Source organism: Elgaria multicarinata, chromosome 12 (genome assembly GCF_023053635.1).
Source record: "Elgaria multicarinata webbii isolate HBS135686 ecotype San Diego chromosome 12, rElgMul1.1.pri, whole genome shotgun sequence".
NCBI classification, from domain to species: domain Eukaryota; kingdom Metazoa; phylum Chordata; class Lepidosauria; order Squamata; family Anguidae; genus Elgaria; species Elgaria multicarinata.
In genome coordinates, this window is record NC_086182.1 from 21,844,689 (window position 1) to 21,864,276 (window position 19,588).

Below are 19,588 nucleotides of genomic sequence, written 5' to 3' on the forward strand. Positions count from 1 at the left end.
ATTTGTGGGGTCCCAGCAGAGGTCACAAGAAATCAGTTTGGGTGATGGGCTAATACCCATGAGGCCCCAGTGGCCATCACTGTCATAAAGAATAGAAGTTTGGAATGGATCTGGGGTTAAGGTTATGAATTCTTTGGTTGGTTGGTTGGTTGGTTGGTTGGTTGGTTGGTTCAAAAATATTTATGTCCCACCACGAGAGCGGTTAAGATTCTTTCAACTTCTTCAAGTCAGCTCCAGTAGAGTAAAAAGAATGAGTCTAGTCTATGAAAGTTTATGATGTAATGAATTCAATGGTCTTTTAGGTGCTTAAAAAGACTTCTTTGTTGCAGAGGTGGAACTGGATAATTTTAGATGCTGGGCTAATAAGACCTATGGAGTTATTTAGAAGGTGATTTATATTACTTTGCTTCCTGCAAAATGTGATATGAGAGCTCTACTGCATCTGAGGGCTCTCCCACTCTTTCAGCTTCATTTAAAAAACATTTGTATCCCACCCTATATCACTAGGATCTCAGGGCTCAGTGCAGTCCTGGACCTCTGCTCTGAAGTCCTGGTCTGAAGGAACCACTGCATTGCTGTTTAGACTAGGACTGGGGTACAGAGCTTAAATTAGGGTGACCATATTTTGGAAACCATAAAGGAGGACAACATGGTTGCCATGTTAAAATTATTTTTAAAAAATAATTTTAAAACCTCAATCTTTTTTTAAAAAAAACACCTAAAACTCAATGGATGGACAGATCTGTTTCAAACTTGGCATAGCTAAAGTCCTTGTTAAGAGCAATCATGGTGCCACGTTTCATCTCTTTACCTTTAAAAATAACATTTTAATTTTTTAAAAAATCCTCATATTTTAAAAAAATTCCTAAAAATCAATGGATGAACAGATCTGTTTCAAATTTGGTATGGCTAAAGCTCTACCTAAAAGCTATCATGGTGCCAACTTCCATCTCTTTAACTTTAAAAATGATGGTTTAAAAATAATAATTTTAAAACCTCAATTTTTAAAAAATCCCTAAAAATCAACGGATGAACAGATTTGTTTCAAATTTGGTATGACTAAAGCCCTTCCTAAGAGCTACCATCGTGCCAAGCTTCATGTCTTTATCTTAAGAAATGATGGAATTATAAGCATTTTTGTTAATTCCCATTAGAGCTGCTCTTTGGAGAAAAATCCGGATTTCCCCTCCCCCTCCCAGATTTGTCATCAAAAACCCGGGCAAATCTGGGCAAATCCGGTCATATGGTCACCCTACTTAAATCGATCCCTTTCTCAGTGGCAGGCTTCATCCCTGGATCCCCTTGCTGCTGAGTATTAGTGGAGTGTGCCATTTGCGTCATCAGGAAGTGATCACAACTAGGGCTACCAGAGAAATCCACCATGGAATCAAATGAGTTCAGATTTCTTTGAATTCATCCTGTGCATTCAGCAGCTGGCCAGTTTTTCCCAAGTCACACAGATTTTGTGGTTTAGCAGAACATTGTTGTTGTTATTTACTTTATGGAATTTTACACAAATTTTATCATAGAAAAATACGTAAAATGAACACTGGCCAAAAATGTGAATTTCCCCCATAGGCTACAGCATGAAATGTGCATTTGGGAGGGATTTGTATATTTGTGGGGAGGAGAGAGGGAATTTGTGCATTTTCACTAGTTCAAATTTGCACAAATTTGGGAAATCAGAACAAAATCCAATTCCATCAGTGAGCGGACAATGGAACAGAAGGTACCTGACCATCCATGAAACTCAGACGGAACGGCCTTTACAAAAGCCATGCATCCCTCGTCACATCCTGTTCATAGCTCTGGTACACAGAATGTCACTCCCAGCCAGACTTGAACTCTGGGACCTCCTGTTTTTAAAATCAAGTGCAGCTGGATCCTGGTTGGAGCTTTCCAGTGCCAGGGAAATGTCTGGCACCACACCGCTGCCCATTCATGCTCCGTCACCTGACCATCGTTAAGCACGTTGTGGAATGTTCCGCGCTTTGATTCCTGCCTTGACAACTCACATCTCCTTTCTCCAGCTTGCCTCCCACTCAGGTCAGCTCCTCTCATTTAATTAGTTCTCATTTCCGTGGACAGCTTCCCCACTAACTGGCTCCGCTTCTTGGCTGAACAGCAACTGGAGGGAGGAATTGGATGGCATCTGTAAAACGTTCGAAAGATAAAACACTAAGGCTGCACGGAGGGGAGAGGCACATGAAGAAGAGAGCGGGGCGGAAATTAACTATGAATTTAAGGCGGAGGACCAGTTGGGCTTGTTTTTTTAAAAAAGGCCTGTTCAGATGTAGAAAAATCTTAAGGGGTATGATGGAAGAAGAGCCCAAGGATGTGATAAAATAATGCCCAGTCACTGAGGACATCCGAGGGTATGCTCCTGGTGGTTCCACGGAGACCCATCCTCCGATTGGAGTCCACCAGGGGAAGAGCCTTCAGCGTGGTGGCCCCCTTCCTGTGGAATTCCCTGCCTCTGGAGGTCAGGCAGGCGGCAACTTTATATTCCCTTCAGCGCCTCCTGAAAACATCATAATTCCAAGAAGCCTTTCCTTAATGCCTAGCCATGGTTTACTGTACATTTTGCATCTTTTAAATTTTATTTTAAAGTGTTTTATTCTGTTTTTATTTTATCTAGTACACCACTCTGAAATTTTCAATGGGGAGCGGTATATAAATGTTGTAAATAAATAAATAATCTGGAGGGAACAATTTTACCTGGATCCCTAACAAGAAGTGTAGGTTACCTGTCTATTCCCCCCTCCCTTGCATAAGGCATCAGAGGTGGTCCATGGCTTAGGGCAGGCAGGGCAGTGTCCTGCTTCCGTAAGAGCCCACCCTCTTTCTCTTGATCCCACCTGACCGCGTAAAAGGTGATGTTCCAAATACAATCTTGGAAACAGATGGCTCATAAAAGCAGAGCAGTTTGGAAGAGCCGCAGGGTGTGCGAAGTGGTATCTCGCACATGGACCCCACCTGACCACAGAGAAACAGCCAGAGTCCGCTTCTAAAGTCTCTGTCGTGTCCTGCTGTCCCACCTCTCCCTTCCCTAATTTTTCTGATCTTCTTGGCTTTGTCCTTCATGGAACAGGTGATTCTGCCCCCCCACCCCTACCTCCAGCAGCCATAGCAAGGTTAGGGAGGTGGGAGCGTGTTTCAGCAGGCTTTTGGAGCCACCCTGGACCTGTGTTAATGTATTGGATTCCCTCCCCCGTTACTTTTTTTAAAAAAAATAACAACATGTTTTTAATTTTACTGGAGGTTTAATTTAATTTTAACTTTTGTAAATTTATATTTATATATTTTAATTGTAAATGTTTTAATTTTGTAAACTGCCTTGAGTCCCAGTACTGGGTAAAGGGTGGGATATTAATTAATTAATTAATAAATTAATAATAATAATAATAGATTTGGGGATGGGATCTGCAAAGCTGACTTATGTAGATCTACTCAGAAGTCAGTCCCACTGACTCCTATTAAGCATGCATGGGATTTCAGCCTTGAGAAGGAGGAGGAAATAGATAAAAGGAGCAATGCCGGCCCTGCCATGAGGCAGAGTGAGGTAGTCACCTCCAGCAGCAAACACTGGGAGGCGGCAGCTAAGGGTTGGAGGAGAGAGTTGTGGGAGACATACTGGATGCAGGTGGGGTGGAGGAGGATGCCAATGTTGAAGAAAGATTCAATTGCCAATCCAGTTGGCTTTTGTACATGGAATGGAAGGGGGTGCCATCTTGTCCTTTGACTCAGGCAGTAAAATGTCTGGGACAGTCCTGGAAAGCCGAAAGTGGTGTGTGTGTGTGTGTGTGTGTGTGTGTGTGTGTGTGTGTGTGTGTGTGAGAGAGAGAGAGAGAGAGAGAGAGAGAGAGATGAGTTTCTGTTGGAACAGAAAATGGTGATTTCCCAGGAGCAGCTTTGACTTGTGGGGATCAGACACACCTCTGCCTTGCACTTGGGATCTTTCTCATGTTGCATGCCTCTTTGCCTCAGTTTGCCTTTTATGTGAAATGGGTATCTATTGGAGCAGCAAGCTGTAGGGGTCAAAGGAGTGGTTTTGTTTCCTGAGGCTCAGACGCCTGCCTCTTCTGGCTCCCCTTGGTCTGCCTAAGTTAGCTCCACCCATTGTTAGCCCTGACTTCATCTACCATTTGCACCAGGAGAATTGGGCTGCAGGTCCCTGGAATTTGGTCCCAAGGTCAGCTGAAACTGCCCCACTGCAAATGAGGCACAGTCCTCCTTCCATTTATGCCAATGGCCAAATAAAGCAGAGTTCCCATATTCTGAAATAAATTAACAGCTTAATGCTGGCAGCTCACAAGCCCATTTTTATTTCTGTCAGATTCTAGAAGGGGGGGGGAATGTGATGAGAAGTGGAGGAAGTTGGACCCATCATGTTCAAAATATAGTTTTGAAAGCGAACAGCTTATAAAAACAGCTCAGTTCGTAAGAACCGTATGGTGTGTATCTTGGGCGCCTATATTGGTGTCATGTGGTGCAGCATATATGGGGGAAAAAGGCTTTAGTAGAAGTTGAAAAAAGTAGCGAACAGCAACAAAAATAGGAGTATGCAACACTTTTTAATGTGAGAGGAGGTTTTGAAAATTCAGATTTCTTGATAGGATTGAGGTGTAAGAATATGTTGGAAGGTCTCCAGTGAAATTAACATAGGCAGGTATAGAAGACGAAGACGAAGAAAATATCTTGGGTCGGCCTTGGATATAGGGAAGAATAATGCAGTCCAAAAGACTGGAACACACAAAAATAAAAAAGTCTGGCTTATCAACCCTATTGTGTAGAATACTCTGATTTCAGTGTTTTAGGGTGATTATTTCTTAGTGTTAAAGGATGATATTTGAGGGTATATCGTAGCCCTGTATGTTTAAAGTTATGTGATCGTATCAAACACTAAAAGAATCAGATGTGATGAGATTTACCGATAAGGGCTCTGTACTTTTCGGTACTTTGGCTTTCATTGGCAAGAACCATATTGAAAGGATGGAGCAGGCTTAGATCTTACTGAGCAATGAAGCAGAATACTGCCTAAACCCTTTTCCCTTAGGATTCTACCATTCAAAGGAAAAGAATCTTACTTTTTTAAATAAAAGCTGAAATTTCAGGAAGGAAGCAGGAATAATATCCCTAAGAGGACTCCTCCCATATACATACACACCTGCCCCACAGCTTCCCACCTGTGGCTACGGCTCAGAACTACTTGCTCACCATTTTTATGGCTGTTGTGTATTCTTGAAAGAATTAATGTTCTTGCATGTTTACACTTTCCAGTGCCTTTTCCTTTCTTTTCTTCATCTTGTTTTTCTTTTCTCCCTCCCTTCCTCCTCCTCCTCTTTTTCTTCCTTCCTTTCCTTTCCTTTTCCAGTGTGCTGAAAAGACTGACGATGGAGGAGAAGCTTCTCCAGAACTTAGAATGTAAGCCTATGCGGCAGGGTCTTGCTATTTACTGTTTTACTCTGTACAGCACCATGTACATTGATGGTGCTATATAAATAAATAAATAAATAAATAAATAAATAAATAAATAAATAAATAATAATGTGAAGTTAGCCAAATGCTGAGATCCAAAGTTTTCTTTTACATAGGATAGAACACTTAAAAACAATATACAACAATTTAAAATCACAAAAACATACAAAAATGAACCCAGGCTAATTACATATTGCTAAATGCCTGGGAGAAGAGAAAAGTCTTGACCTGGTGAAAAGATAACAATCTCAGCACCAGGCAGGCCTCGTCAGGGAGATTGTTCCACAATTGGGGGGCCGCCACAGAAGAGGCCCTCTCTCTTGTTGCTGAACTGGTGCTGTGCCTAGATAACAGATGTGCCATGGTACAAATTCAACCACCAACCCCTAAAAGAGGCAAGAAAAGGTTGTAGTAAGGGGCAATGTGCCTTAATAGCTCCAAATTGTGAATGGTGCATGGGGTGTGTGCAAGGAATCAGGAAGAAGAGCACCTACAATACTTTGTGGGATATAGCATAGACTATATTGCACTCCCTCCTTATGTGAATGCAGAAGCAAAGGGATTGGGGAAACTGCTCATATTGTTGGCACATTCTGTGGATCCATAACATGTTCACACAGCTTACAGAGTTGGACGTGAGCTTCCGGTCCTGAATTTTGTGTTTTTCAATCAACAGGCGTGGCACAAGCTGGAGCAATCGCGGGAGCTGTTATAGGGGTCATCTTAGTTCTTCTGCTGCTTTGCGCAATCGCACTCTATATCTTACACTATAGAAAGAAGAAGGTGAATAAGAAGAAAGCCCAGTCCATATACAGCGGGAATGATATAAGGTTAGACCACTTGCCTTTCAAGTTTGCCTTGGTTCTAATGTTTTCTGGCTCTATGCAAAGGTTGCAAAGCATTGTTGGCTGAGTTATAAAAGATGTTTGTTAGTTCCAAAAGGCAGAGCAATCAGAGTGACTTCCTTCTGATCATTATCATGGTAGAAGCCCTGATTCCGGCTGGACATCAGGAAAAACTTCCTGACTGTTAGAGCAGTGCGATGGTGGAATCAGTTACCTAAGGAGGTTGTGGGCTCTTCCACACTAGAGGCCTTCAAGAGGCAGCTGGACAACCATCTGTTAGGGATGCTTTAGGGTGGATTCCTGCATTGAGCAGGGGGTTGGACTAGATGGCCTTGTAGGCCCCTTCCAACTCTGCTATTCTATGATTCTATGATTCAACAAGTAGCCTGATAAATTTATAAATGCAATAAAGGATTTGAGGGTCAAATGAAAGGGAAAGAACCTCTGTCCTAATTTCTAGGTGCAGCCACTTCTCCTATAGACTGGTAATGGAACAGAGCTGCCTTATACCGGGTCAGAATACTGGTCCATCTAGGACAGTAGTGTTAACTCTGACTGGCAGCAATGGCTCTCCAAGATTTCAGGCAAGAGGAGATCCCGGGGATTGAACCTGGCACCTTCTGTGTGCAAAGCAGGTGCTCTACCACTGGGCCATATCCCCAGCCCTATCTCATTCTCTGGTTCTATGTATCCTGATTGGGGCGGGGGCATAATTCTCTGCTCTGCCTTAGGAATCAAATATCTTGGACCAGCCCTGGGAAATGGCTGGTTGCAAAACCTGAGTGGGGAAATCTCTTTCCTATAATCAGCAACAGCAGGAGGCATATGGATGGTGGCACCTTAGAGGGGTAATTGATTTTTATTTAAATCTTTTAGCTGTTTTAAATTTTGTATTTTTAATTTTGTTGCAAGATGTCTTGAGACTTTCTTTGGGAAAGGCATCAAATAAACCAATAAATAATAATGAGCAGCAACTGCTTTTTTTTTGCTTTGTTAGCTGCTTTGATTATCTTTGGATAAAAGAACGGAGTAGAAAAGTTTGGAAACCATCCATCCATATTTAAAAGGCTAATTCCCCCTCTTTAAAAAGAAACTGTTGTAAATTGGAGCAGCTACTTGGAAGTCAGTGAAGTTGTTGAAGTAGTGTATTATCTGATGCTAGATGTTTCAACATCTCTCTCTCTCTCTTCCCAACGCCCCATGTAAAGGGAGGATGCCACAGCTCCAGGAATCTCCGAGGCCTCCTTGCAGAGAAAAGACAGCAACCCAGAAAGTCATCTCATGGAAAACGTATCCTCCAGGCCCGGTTCTGCAAGCACTACCAAATCACAACTCAATAATTTTCTTGTCTAAGCATTACTTTGTGACTGGAGATATGTTTTACTCCACAGAGAACGTGTTTCATCTGAAGACATCACAGCATCCATTTAGGACCTTTTATTCCCAATCTGCCTGCTACATTGTCACACTACCTGTCGGATGCTTCTTTTAGGACTGGGTGACCTACAGCCTTTGGCTTAATTACAAAAGCCCTCTGGCAAGAGCAATCTGTCTTTCCCTCAGCGTCCCATTGGGAGGGGAGGCAGAGGGAGAGGGTGTAAGAAATAAGGTGACCATATGGAAAGGAGAACAGGACTCCTGTATCTTTAATAGTTATATGGAAAGGGGAATTTCAGCAGGTATTATTTGTATGCATGCAGCACCTGGTGAAATTCCTCTTCATCACAACAGTAAAAGCTGCAGGAGCTTTAACTGCTGTGATGAAGAGGGAATTTCACCAGGTGCTGCATGCATATAAATGATACCTGCTGAAATTCACTTTTCTCTACAACTGTTAATGATACAGGAGCCCTGCTCTCCTTTTCATAATGTCACCCTAGTCAGAAACACACAGAGGGAAAGGGTAGCAGAGAGAGAGAGAGAGAATAGAGGTAGCCCAATTTAGGACCTGGGCCTGCCTGCTGTTGGCTTTAGCCCCACTTATGGTCCAGCATGTGGCTTCCAGGTTACCCCGAGAGAGTACAGCTAATAACAGGGGAAAGGTGTTGCACTATTTCTTGTCCAGCCAGTCCAAAACTCTCTCATTGGCTTGTTCTTTTGCCCAACAAACTATGTGGAATCCTCCCCCAATTCTTTCTGCTAGCCAATAACTGTTGCCAGAATGGGAAGATGTTCCCTTTCCCCCCAGTCCTGAGCAATCATTTTAAAAGAGAGGCACTTGATCTCTATTTAGCTGGACTACTGTATTGTGCTTGACGTGGGACTGCCCTTGAAGTTTGTTTGGCAATGGCAATTTGTTCAGAACATGGCAGCCAGATCAATTTCTAGTCTAAACTACAGAAAGCATAAATACTGATTCTATATGAGTTCCATTGCTTGCCATTTTATTTCTGGGGTAAATTCATTTACTGGAGTGAATGTCTTCTTCCATGTGTACCTTCTCCTCTTTATGATCACTTCGAGAAATCTTCTAGTGGTCCCACAGGGTATTAAGCTGACGGCCACTGCTGAATGGGCTTTTTCAGTGGTGGTCCCTAAGCTCTGGGAATAATTTCCTACCACAGTGACCCAGAGGATCTGATGAGTTAGCTCTTTTTAAGCAAGCTGTTAAAACATTTCTGTTCATGTAAGCTTTGCGTGTTTATTACGTTTAATTGACCCTTCTATTTGTTTTTATTGTGGCAATTTTATATTGTGAGTTAGTTTTACACTTGTAAATCTTGTCCCTTGCTGTGAGGTGGGGTTTTTGTTTTTTGCATTGTGAAAGTGAGTAACCAAATCTCTAAAATAAATAAATAACCAGTAGCCCTGTTCAGGAATCTTTTTCTTGCAACCTTTTGCGATCGCTGCTCTTCAATGTGTGCTTAAAAATACATTCTGTGTCCAGTTAACCTTAAATAGACACAAAGGCCAGACTCTTGTGCAGATTTGGTTGCTATGCATATTTACTTATTTTTAGAGCTGTTATCTGGTTATTTTATTTACTTATTTATTATTCTATGCATTTTTCTCCCACTCTTTAGTTGACAAGGCTCACAGAGCGGTTTATGGAAGGTCAACAAGTACAATAAAGTGTCATTCAAACACTATTTTAAAAAGTAGTGCTGATGACAGTTTATGGTTGGAGATTTTGTTCAGTTCCTTTTTTTTATTATAATTTATCAAAATTGACATTTTTTCATAAACAGGACAGAAAGAACTTGAGATGATGATGATGATGACGATGATTTAAAAAATAAATCTGAAAGTGTGACTGAATCTGGGTAAAGAGCTTTCAACGTTCTTAGCTCTTAAAAGTCTAGCTTTGAGCCCCTGTGTATACAGCCATGTTTGTGGTATTTTATTAGGGTTCACACCTCTTTCTTTTCCTTTTTTTCATCTTCAACAGCTGCAGAACAGGGCAGGTAAACATGATTATTTCCATGCCGGGAATAACTGTACCTAATGAAGTTTGCCGGTGCAGATGTGTGAGCAGTTCATTCAGTTCAAGGTGTTTGGGGTTTTGATTTTTTAAAATTATTTTATTAAGAGCTTAGTAAACTTTGCAAATGGCTTCATAAAAAGGGAACAGAAAGAACTTTGCATTTAAAGAAATCAAGTGTTGGTAGGGATGATGGAGAAATCTATATGGGTGGTAGAGAAATCTATTTGGGTGGTGGAGTTCAACAGGTTTTCCTAGGTTCAGCCTCCCAAACATGGTTTCATTTCCTGCAAGTCAAGCCAGTTTATGGATTTTCTGGGAATTTTGTGCATTTTGAGAGGTTCTGCAGTTTGTGCAAATCTCTGAGGAAATTGAATGACTCACAGCCGGATTTGCACAAATATGCGTATTATGGCTAAATTTGCATAATTTGCACACATTGATCAGAAATTTGCACAACTTACAGAACCTTTCAAAATGTGCCAAAAAAAAAAAGTTCCCGGAGATCAGAAAACAGCCTGCAGCTTGGCTCGCAGGCAGAAAGTGACTTGTACACACCACGGAATTACATCGAGCCAAAAAAGAAATTGATTTCCTATCGATGGGCAACCCTAAATATAGGAGAACCTTCGACAGCTCCTTTAGAGTTCTGACTATTTCTGATTGAAACCCGGAGTGGATTAACTGCAACAAGCCTTCACTGATAGTTCTAAAGTAGAGAGAACTGCTTTCTTAGGCTTAAGTTGATGCACGCCTGAAGTGGCAGACGCTTCACAAGGCATGCCCCCGTCTCTGTCCTGCACCAGTGCATGCCTTTTTAAAGACGGTGCTGGTCATCTTATTAAGAAGGCTTCAAAAATTCTGCTGCATCTCAACATCTCAAACCTATCTTTAGCTACAGAGAGGGATACAGCTAACACTATTGTACCTCTATGTTTTCCTCTTTCATAGTTAATACCAGGTTGATGGGAGGGGGGACAGAATTTGTATCAAGGAATTGACGAGATCAGGAAGAGTTACATCTCCCCCTCCCAACCTGCATTGTGGTCCTGATCCAAACTGCCAGCAGCAGCAGCTGCTTCTAGCAAAAAAAGGAAACTATGTCAGGAGATTTGAACATGAAGAGGTATCTTGTGTGTTAACTTGTGTACAAGCCTTTCGTGCTATTTATGTGATGGTCTAATTGTTCTGCAGGTAGGAAAAGAGGCATTTGTAATGCAAATGAGCATCCTGGACAATGTCAGTTTGACATAGCGATTCAGGGCTAGTTCCTGGTTTGAGGGAGCCCTGGGTAAAGTGTTCTCTGGTGGGGGGCCTCCTCGTCAGTGGGCCCTGGGGGAGTTAGATGGCCATGGTGACAGTGCTGCAAAGGATGTTTGGCTGTTGGATCTAGTTATGCTTTTAATTTCCCACAATGCCTCAGAGTGATGCTAGCCAGAAAGCATTATGGGAAATTTAAAAAGGGGCTAGATTCAGCAGCCGATGCTGCTTGGAGTACCATACCAGGATGGGGGGACCTCCAATCCAAAGGGGAGGAACATCACCCATGGGTCCTTGTATCTGCCCAATTATGCCAAGTGCTGATGCCAGACCTGGGATCATTACAAAAGCAATTGATGCAACTGGTGTCATCATTCACAAGGAGCCATCCTATCCCCAATGCTATTTAATATTTACATGAAACCACTGGGAGAGATCATCCGGAGGCATGGGGCGGGGTGCTATCAGTATACTGATGACACCCAAATATATTTCTCTATGCCTTCGACAACAGCGTCAGCTAATGATAGTATGTCTCCTCTGAATGAAAGCTTAGAGGCGGTAATGGGCTGGATGAGGGAAAACAAACTGAAGCTGAATCCAGACAAGATGGAGGTGCTTGCTGTCAAAGGCCACAACCTGGGTTTGGAGGTGTGTCAGCCAGTTCTGGATGGGGTTACACTCCCCCTGAAAGTCTGTGTCCGCAGCTTGGAGGTGCTTCTGGATCCATTGCTCCAAATGACAGCCCAGATAGATGCGACAGCCAGGAGTGCCTACTATCAGCTTTGGATGATACACCAGCTGTGCCCCTTCCTAGAGCTGGAAGACCTAAAGACAGTAGTGCACACGCTGGTAACTTTGAGGCTCGACTTCTGCAATGTGCTCTACATAGGGCAGCCAGGCTGGTCACCGGTACATCTAGAGGTGACCACATTACACCAGTCTTAAAATCTCTTCACTGGCTGCCAATTAGTATCCGGGCAAAGTATAAAGTGTTGGTTATCACCTTTAAAGCCCTACATGGTTTGGGTCCAGGCTACCTGCAGGATCGCCTTCTCCCGTACAATCCGCCCCACACGCTCAGGTCCTCTGAGAAGAATTTACTCCAGTCAACAAAAACAAGGCTGACAACTATTACCCAGAGGACCTTTACTTCTGCTGCTCCCAGATTATGGAATGACTTGCCAGGAGAGATTAGTCAACAACAGTCTTCCGGATTTTAAGAAAGCTATAAAGACTGATCTCTTCCGGCAGGCCTACCCAGATGCCTTTTAATAATGTGCCGCTTTTAATAATGTATTGGTTTTAAATGTTTTAATCAATTATGTATTTTATAGCATTTGCATTTGTGTTGTACCCTGCCTCGATCCGGAGGGAGAGGCAGGTAACAAATAAATATTATTATTATTATTATTATTATTATTATTATTATTATTATTATTATTATTACATATGTGGAAAGGAGTGTCCTGAAAGCTGTCCAGGTACTTTGTGACTGTAGAATGTGCTCAGTTCCACCCTTTGGATCTACCTGCGATGGAGGAAGATGCCCGACAGAAGCAAGAAGGATTTTGAGCTCTGTAAGTTTTCATATCAACATTCCTTTATTAATGTTCCATCTTAGTAGAAGAAATCACATGCAAAAGAAAGGTGTGGGGAAGAAGATTAAGAAAGACAACTGCACCGGCTCCTGCCAATGGTGTGGACACAAAGGGGGAAAAGAGAGGCGTGCCATGGGGCAGGGCATGAAGGGGTGGGGAAGGAGTGTGGGGCGTTCCCGTGCCAAAGAAAAGAACAGGGCATGATTCAAATGTAGCTGAATGACCAGAGAAAACACCCCATGTGCCTGTTAGATCTTACTCAGAGTGACTTGATTTCAGTGGTGGTCAGTTTTGAAATGCAGATGCTCATCATGACAGTCCCCGTAGCCACGCCCCTATGAAAAGTCCAAAAATCCAGGCAGCCATGTTGATCCATATCAACAAACCAGTTCTAGCTGTCTTCATCTCCATCTATTGTAACAGGAATGGGTCTTAATTATCCAATTATGACCAAGGAGCCCCAAAATATTTTGCATTACAACAGGGAGAAATATAATGTTGCAGGAAAAAATCCATTTGCCCCAGCTACAGGGAAAGTTGCCACCAAGTTCAGAGGGCACACAGAAGTCCAGGGGGTGGGGGTGGGGGGACTGGCAGATGATGTCAGCATCCCTGCTAATGAAAATGTGGCGGCACTTTGGCCCTGTAAGACCTGAATGCAAATCTTGGGATTTTTATCTCTCCCATTAGGGAACCCCATCTATCAAGAGCATGCAATTAAAGCAAGGGTGAAGGTGGAGACTAAACTCAATATTCTGGAGGTGGGCAGGAAATGGATTCAGAGCCAGGCTGGCAGGCCAAATGATTCAACAGGACTGCACACATCAGTTTACCAAATGAAGGACCTATTGGGGGGGGCGGGGTTTAGCCACGGCGAGAAGTTTGCACTGAGGGAGCAATTGCAGGCGTTGACTGCCAGATCAAGCCCAAGCAAATTAAGAACCTGAAGGCTGATTATAACAGGGAGCAGATTGGTGGAACTGCAGAAACTGGAAGCTTACTGTGGCCCAAAGAACTGGAGAATCCACTCCAGGACTGTCCTACAGCTGTCTACATTTGTTTAAAAAGAGCTCACTACATATATATTCTGACACCAAAAGAATTAATATCTCAGTCTTGAATCACTGATGAGTGGGAACGTTTCACGGAGGGTTGGGCTGAGAAAAGGGGGGGGGTCTTCTGCACGGTATCTCAAAAGGGATTTCTAAAGCTGTTGAGTGCAAAGGAATAAACAAGCATGCAACATGCAAGAAAAGGCTTTATGGATCTGCACCGAACAAGCGAGGCGGTGTTTCTTCTCTAGCTGGAGACAGCAACAGGTTGCCACTGCTTCAGAAAGCCAAAGGCGGTCTCTGATATACAAGCATCACTAGGTTTTGTGGAGGTTTAGAAATTTGCTGCCACCTCTGGTGAAGACCGACATCACATTTTAAGGGATTTGAATGCATAGCGCACGCCAGATTGTTGGACTATTATTCCCAGCAGCCCTGACTGTTGCCCAGACTGGCTGGGGATAATGAAGGTTGTAATCCAACACATCAGGTGGACACCAGATTGGGGAAGGGTTTGTATACTTTTCTGACCTGGAGTGAGTTCTGGGATGGTGAGATGGAATGGTACTGCCATTTTCTAGGGTGTCAGGGGGAAAGGCAAAACAAAATAAACCCTATTGGTTAGTGCCTGTAACATCACCAACCTATCTCTCTTCCTCATCACCATCTGGAATACCTTTACTTCTGTTTTTAAAATGTGCTTTGATTTTATTTTAGTCAGTTGAAGGATGGGAGATCTTGTGTTTATGGGAGGATGGGAGATTTAGGAAGAACCTCCTATTGGGGCTGCTGTTAACAGTGTCTGTCTTCAGCCTCATTTAGCCAAAGATTACAAACAAAATAAAATGTGTGTGTACCTCTAAGGTCAACAGTGCTTCTGTCTTACTACTAGCAACTCTTTTGCCTGTCTCCAGACTCTGTTGGCCAGTGCTGGTGGGGAAAAACAGAACGCCTGGGGGTGTACGGATTGTAATCTCTTCTGCACTGCCCACCCTGCTTAGAATTTGAGACTCAGCAGTGAATGCCTGAAGATCCTGAAGGAGTGGGTGGGTGGGTGGGATGCAGGAAGCAATATAGAAGTGGGGGTGAACAATTGAGATGGATGAACAGGATACGGGTTCTGCAAAATTATGCATTTATGTTCATTATATATTGCAAAGTTCTTGGCAGGGGTGAGGGGGGGAGAGAGAGAGAGCAAGAAAGAGAGGGACATATGTATACCAAAAAAACCTGGGAACTAGAGGAACAGCTGATATGTGCAGAGGAGGGGCTGGAACAGAATGCCAACGTAGGATGCAGGGTCTGTGCTACAAGATAAAGCAGGGAATGCCGACATGGATATTTTAAACCCGAGGAATGGTGATGATGCTTCTGAAAACAAAGGCAGTCCGAGGGGTGGGTGGGTGGAATCAGGAGAGTGTTGCATCTTTTCTGTGATCAGACTCAATGGGATAGTGGTAGTTCTTCTGGAAGCAGAAAGGTGCTGTTCAGAGGACCAATTGGAAACCTGGCTGGATGCGGCCATTCCATCCATTTCTTGTCCATTGCTGTAGGAAGAAAGAGAAAACGGTGAAATTGCCCTTTGCATAAGAACAGCTTAAGAATACAAGAACAAGGAACGGAAGGCAACGGAGACATTTTAGAACTGGCAAGATTCTAAAGTTCCAGCCAGTCAATAAACCAGCAGATGTATTTTGGACCAATTCCAGATATTTTTCAAAGGCATCCCCAGATATAATGCTTTTCAGCAGTCTCACGGAAAAGTCAACCAAACTTCCTTTGTTTGTGTGTATCATTTTTGGTCAGAGTTTCTCTTGCACTTCAACCCAATGTCCATGAGAAGTTGCATTGATAGACAGCAATCATAATCTCTCTCTCTCTCCCCACCCCCCCTCTCTCTCTCTCTCTCTCTCTCACACACACACACACATCTCCTTGCCCAGATCGCTTTTAAGGTGGGTATTAGAAAATTCACATGGATGCCAAAAAAAGAAAAAGAAAAAAGAACCCTTCAAAAAATCAATTGTTGCCATGTGATAACTTCTCCCTCCTGTTTCAAAATCTGCATTTTATAGAAAAAGCAGCAGGATTCCTGCAATATTAATGGCACAGTCATTTATTTTGAAGGGGAAAGACCACAGCCTGAGATAATCTCCCCTAATTAGAGAAAATGGAGAACATTAGAGGGAAGAAAGGATTGTTGAAAGAGAAGCTGACTCTTTTGAGTTTATCCAGAGATGCTCAGTGTAAAGAAAGCCCTGGGACACATTTTAGACTTTGCTGAACAGCACTGCATGATCAATTTTATAATGTATTTGTTGCGCAGGATGGAGCTGAGTATTTTCCTTCAAATGCCACTGTTTGGGAGACATCACATGTTTCCAGCAATCCATTTGTTGCTGGGAAGATGCCATTCTTTGCCAGCCTGCAGGACCCTCTGTTTGGAACGGGGCTGTGTTTGTGTGGTGAGCACCTATTGGATGGTGCCTGTGATGTCACTGATACAAGGGACACACCTCCAATAGTAGGCAACCCTACTATTTAAACAGTTCAAGTCCAGTTTAAAGATAAAGAACCACAAACAGATAAACTGGGCTTTGAAGTTGCCCATCAACAGCACCTGGGACAGCAGATTGAGCAAAGTACACAGGTCACCTGGATACTCTCGTCCCCTAAATATGGCAAGATGTACTGTATTTCTATTTAATATTAGTATTATTTACATTTATATACCACCCCATAGCCAAAGCTCTCTGGGCAGTTTACAAAGATTAAAAACAATATACAAAATTTAAAACCATTAAAAGCATTAAAAACAGACTACATATCAACTATCCAGGGGTCAGTAAAAATAAAAATCTGTATTTCTGTATTAGCATCTATCCACAAATATTAGCACTGACAAACTTTATGCAAAACAGCGTCACCTTTTATCCTCCCTTTGCCATTCGTAAGAGGCCACCCTAAGCCTGATTCAAAAGCAAATCACAGGATTCCAAACCCATCTGTAAAGGATATTATTATTATTATTATTATTATTATTATTATTATTATTATTATATTTATTTGTATCCCACCTTTTGCCCAATGCTGGACCTCAAGGCGGCCTTACAAAGTTTAAAACATACATTGGGGACAATTGGGTACACAAAACCATAAACATTTAAAATACACAAAAAAATTATAAGACATTAACTTAGGTGGAGGACCAGATTATTCTCCAAAGGCCTGCTGGAACAAAAAAGTTTTAGCCTGCTTCCGAAAGCCCATCAAGGAGGGAGCCAGCCTAGCTCCCCCGGGAAGAGAGTTCCAGAGCACTGGAGCGGCCACCGAGAAGGCCCTCTCCCATGTTCCCACCAAGCACGCCTGTGAAGATGGTGGGACTGAAAGAAGGGCTTCTCCAGAAGATCTCAAAGCACGGGCAGGCTCATAAGGCAGAATACGGTCTTTCAAATGACCTGGACCCGAGCCATATATGGGGAAGGAAAGAGAGGGGGTGGGGATGGGGGGAAAGGAAGATTTACTGGAATGTAAACATAGAGGTTCAGGCAACACAGTTGGGTGTAGCCCAGAGATGTGCATAGCAATATGCGGCAAGCTGCCCAAATTGTCTGTCCCCTTTTCAAATGATTTTTGTCAAGACTGGTGCTGTTTACTCTCCAGGCCTGGACTGGCTTTGCTGAGTCTTGGATGGAAAGTATGCCAGCATTCTGGGTGTTGTTTGGAAAAGACAGTCGTCCAGCTTAGGGAAGAGGCGGGAAAGAGGTGAGGCCCACAGGAAGCTTGGGAAAGCGTTCAGAGAAGAACTCGCTGTCTCCGTTCGGACGAGGAAGTGGAGGAGAAGAGGGCTTTTTGGTTTCATCTTGGAAAACAGTGCTTGCAGAGGGTGTGTGGGTGTTGAGGGATGCTGGATCCTGCTATGTTTCTGCCAGATGGCTGCTGAAAACTACCATCCTCTCTTGTTTTGTGGCTCTTGCCTTTCAGATGGCTGCTACCGCGGAAAGCCCAGGCAGGCACCTTGACACGGGCGTTAGGCCACTTGAGATGCCATCTGCAAAACCTGTCTTTGGACAGGTTTTGAGAAATCTGTCTTGAAACAGATAATGTTCTGAGTACTTCTTTCATTCTCTCTGCTGCTGTGTTGGGTGGTCAAGGTTATTACCCTGTTTCCCCGAAAGTAAGACATCCCCCGAAAATAAGACCTACTTCCAGTGTTGCCTCTCACTGTAATATAAGGCATCCCCCCGAAAATAAGACCTTTTTTTTTGTTCAACAATAAATGTGTACCGTATTCTTCTTCATGGAAAAATAAGACATCCCCTGAAAATAAGACCTAGCGCATCTTTGGGAGCAAAAATTAATATAAGACACTGTCTTATTTTCGGGGAAACAGTGTAGTGGTTACCCAGTGGTTATTAGTAGATGCAAAAGAATCAAGGATCCATCCAGTTGTTATTAATAAATTCAAAAGAATCTGGAAAATATGAATTAGGTCCATTCGCTTACAAATGCAGACCAAATAAAATTCTTCGACATCCCAACTTTTAAAGCTGCCCAACTAAGCGAGTGACTATAATCAGATCTTGGAAATAAACTGCTTCAGTTAGTTATGTGTGTGTAAAGGAGTATTTTCTTTTGTCTGGTCTTGAATCTGATGCCAATCAAATTTCAATTTGACATTTTGGTTGCTCTTTTATTCCTAGTAATGTCGTTTCTAATTAAGCAGGACTTGGACTGGACAGGCCTTCAAACAGAGGATTTCAAGCAGCAGACTGTCCTATGACAGCGTTTCAAATATTGAAGTATCCTCAGTAAAGTAGGCACCCTACATTAGGGTGGGGCATCTCATCCTTCATCTGCAAGTCTGTGTTTGTTTAGATCTTTGGACAACCATTCAGTTTCGCTTCTGTCTCAGGAAGTTTTTTTTTGGGGGGGGGCAGGGAATATGTAGTATTATTTCTGATGGCAAAAGGAGGTGTGATTTCCTCTTGTATACTTGCCCTACTCCACCGTACCACAGTGCCACCTAGAGGTTGTGTAGTGGAAAAGCAGGAAAGGAAACACTCCACATGTAGTGCTTGGATCTTAATTCTGTAACAAAACCAAAAGTAGATGGAAGGGAATAACATCCTCTTATAGAAAAGCACCCACTCTAAGGGTCAAACTATACATTATGTTAATAGCACAGCATGTGGCTGAGGATATTTTCTTTTTACTCTAGAGTGTGTGTGACCCCAATTCAAACTGGAAACACTATGCATTGCGAAGGAAGAACTAAACTATCCCCCCAATCCAGTTTTTCCTCCCCTGGCCACCCACCACCCACCCCTGTGGAGTTTTTAAAAAGAAAAACATCTCAATTGACACAAAGGGAGGCTTCTTTAAAATGCACACACACACACACACACACACACACACACACACGTGAGGGGATTTTGAGAGGAAAACAGTGTGGAGGGAAATATTTAATCCTTCCCTTTTGGTGGTCCCAGTGCGAATCGGGGCTATACAGTTTACTCTAGAGCAGCCTTCCTCAACCTGGGGCGCTCCAGATGTGTTGGACTACAACTCCCAGAATGCCCCAGCCAGCTGGCTGGGGCATTCTGGGAGATGCAGTCCAACACATCTGGAGCGCCCCAGGTTGAGGAAGGCTGCTCTAGAGTAACAAAATGATATTAGCCTCAGCTACACTCTATGCAATTAATGTACCTTGTTGTTTGACTCTATGGGTAGAGAAATACAAGACAGAAGGGACCAGAAGAGACCATGCTTTTGCGTGTCCTACAACACACAGCTGGAGGTATGGATTACTGTTGACTGGTATATGTTCTAACCCCAATAATATGAAAGTGGGCAGGTATTGAAGTACCAACAAAACATTACAGTGTTCAGAAGAAAGAAAGAAAAACATTTCACCCACGTTTATCAACT

General features: G+C 42.9%; 1 protein-coding gene across 1 annotated transcript in view; it reads right to left on the bottom strand.

The window, feature by feature from the left end:
* Window positions 1-14,866: 14,866 nt before the first annotated feature.
* The window catches only part of LOC134407698 (sperm surface protein Sp17-like), an 87,367-nt gene continuing 82,645 nt past the window's right edge, over window positions 14,867-19,588 (bottom strand). The window contains exon 6 of the mRNA XM_063139622.1: window positions 14,867-15,204. The gene's annotated coding sequence lies outside the window, so the exon portion shown is untranslated. The remainder of the gene's footprint in view (window positions 15,205-19,588) is intronic.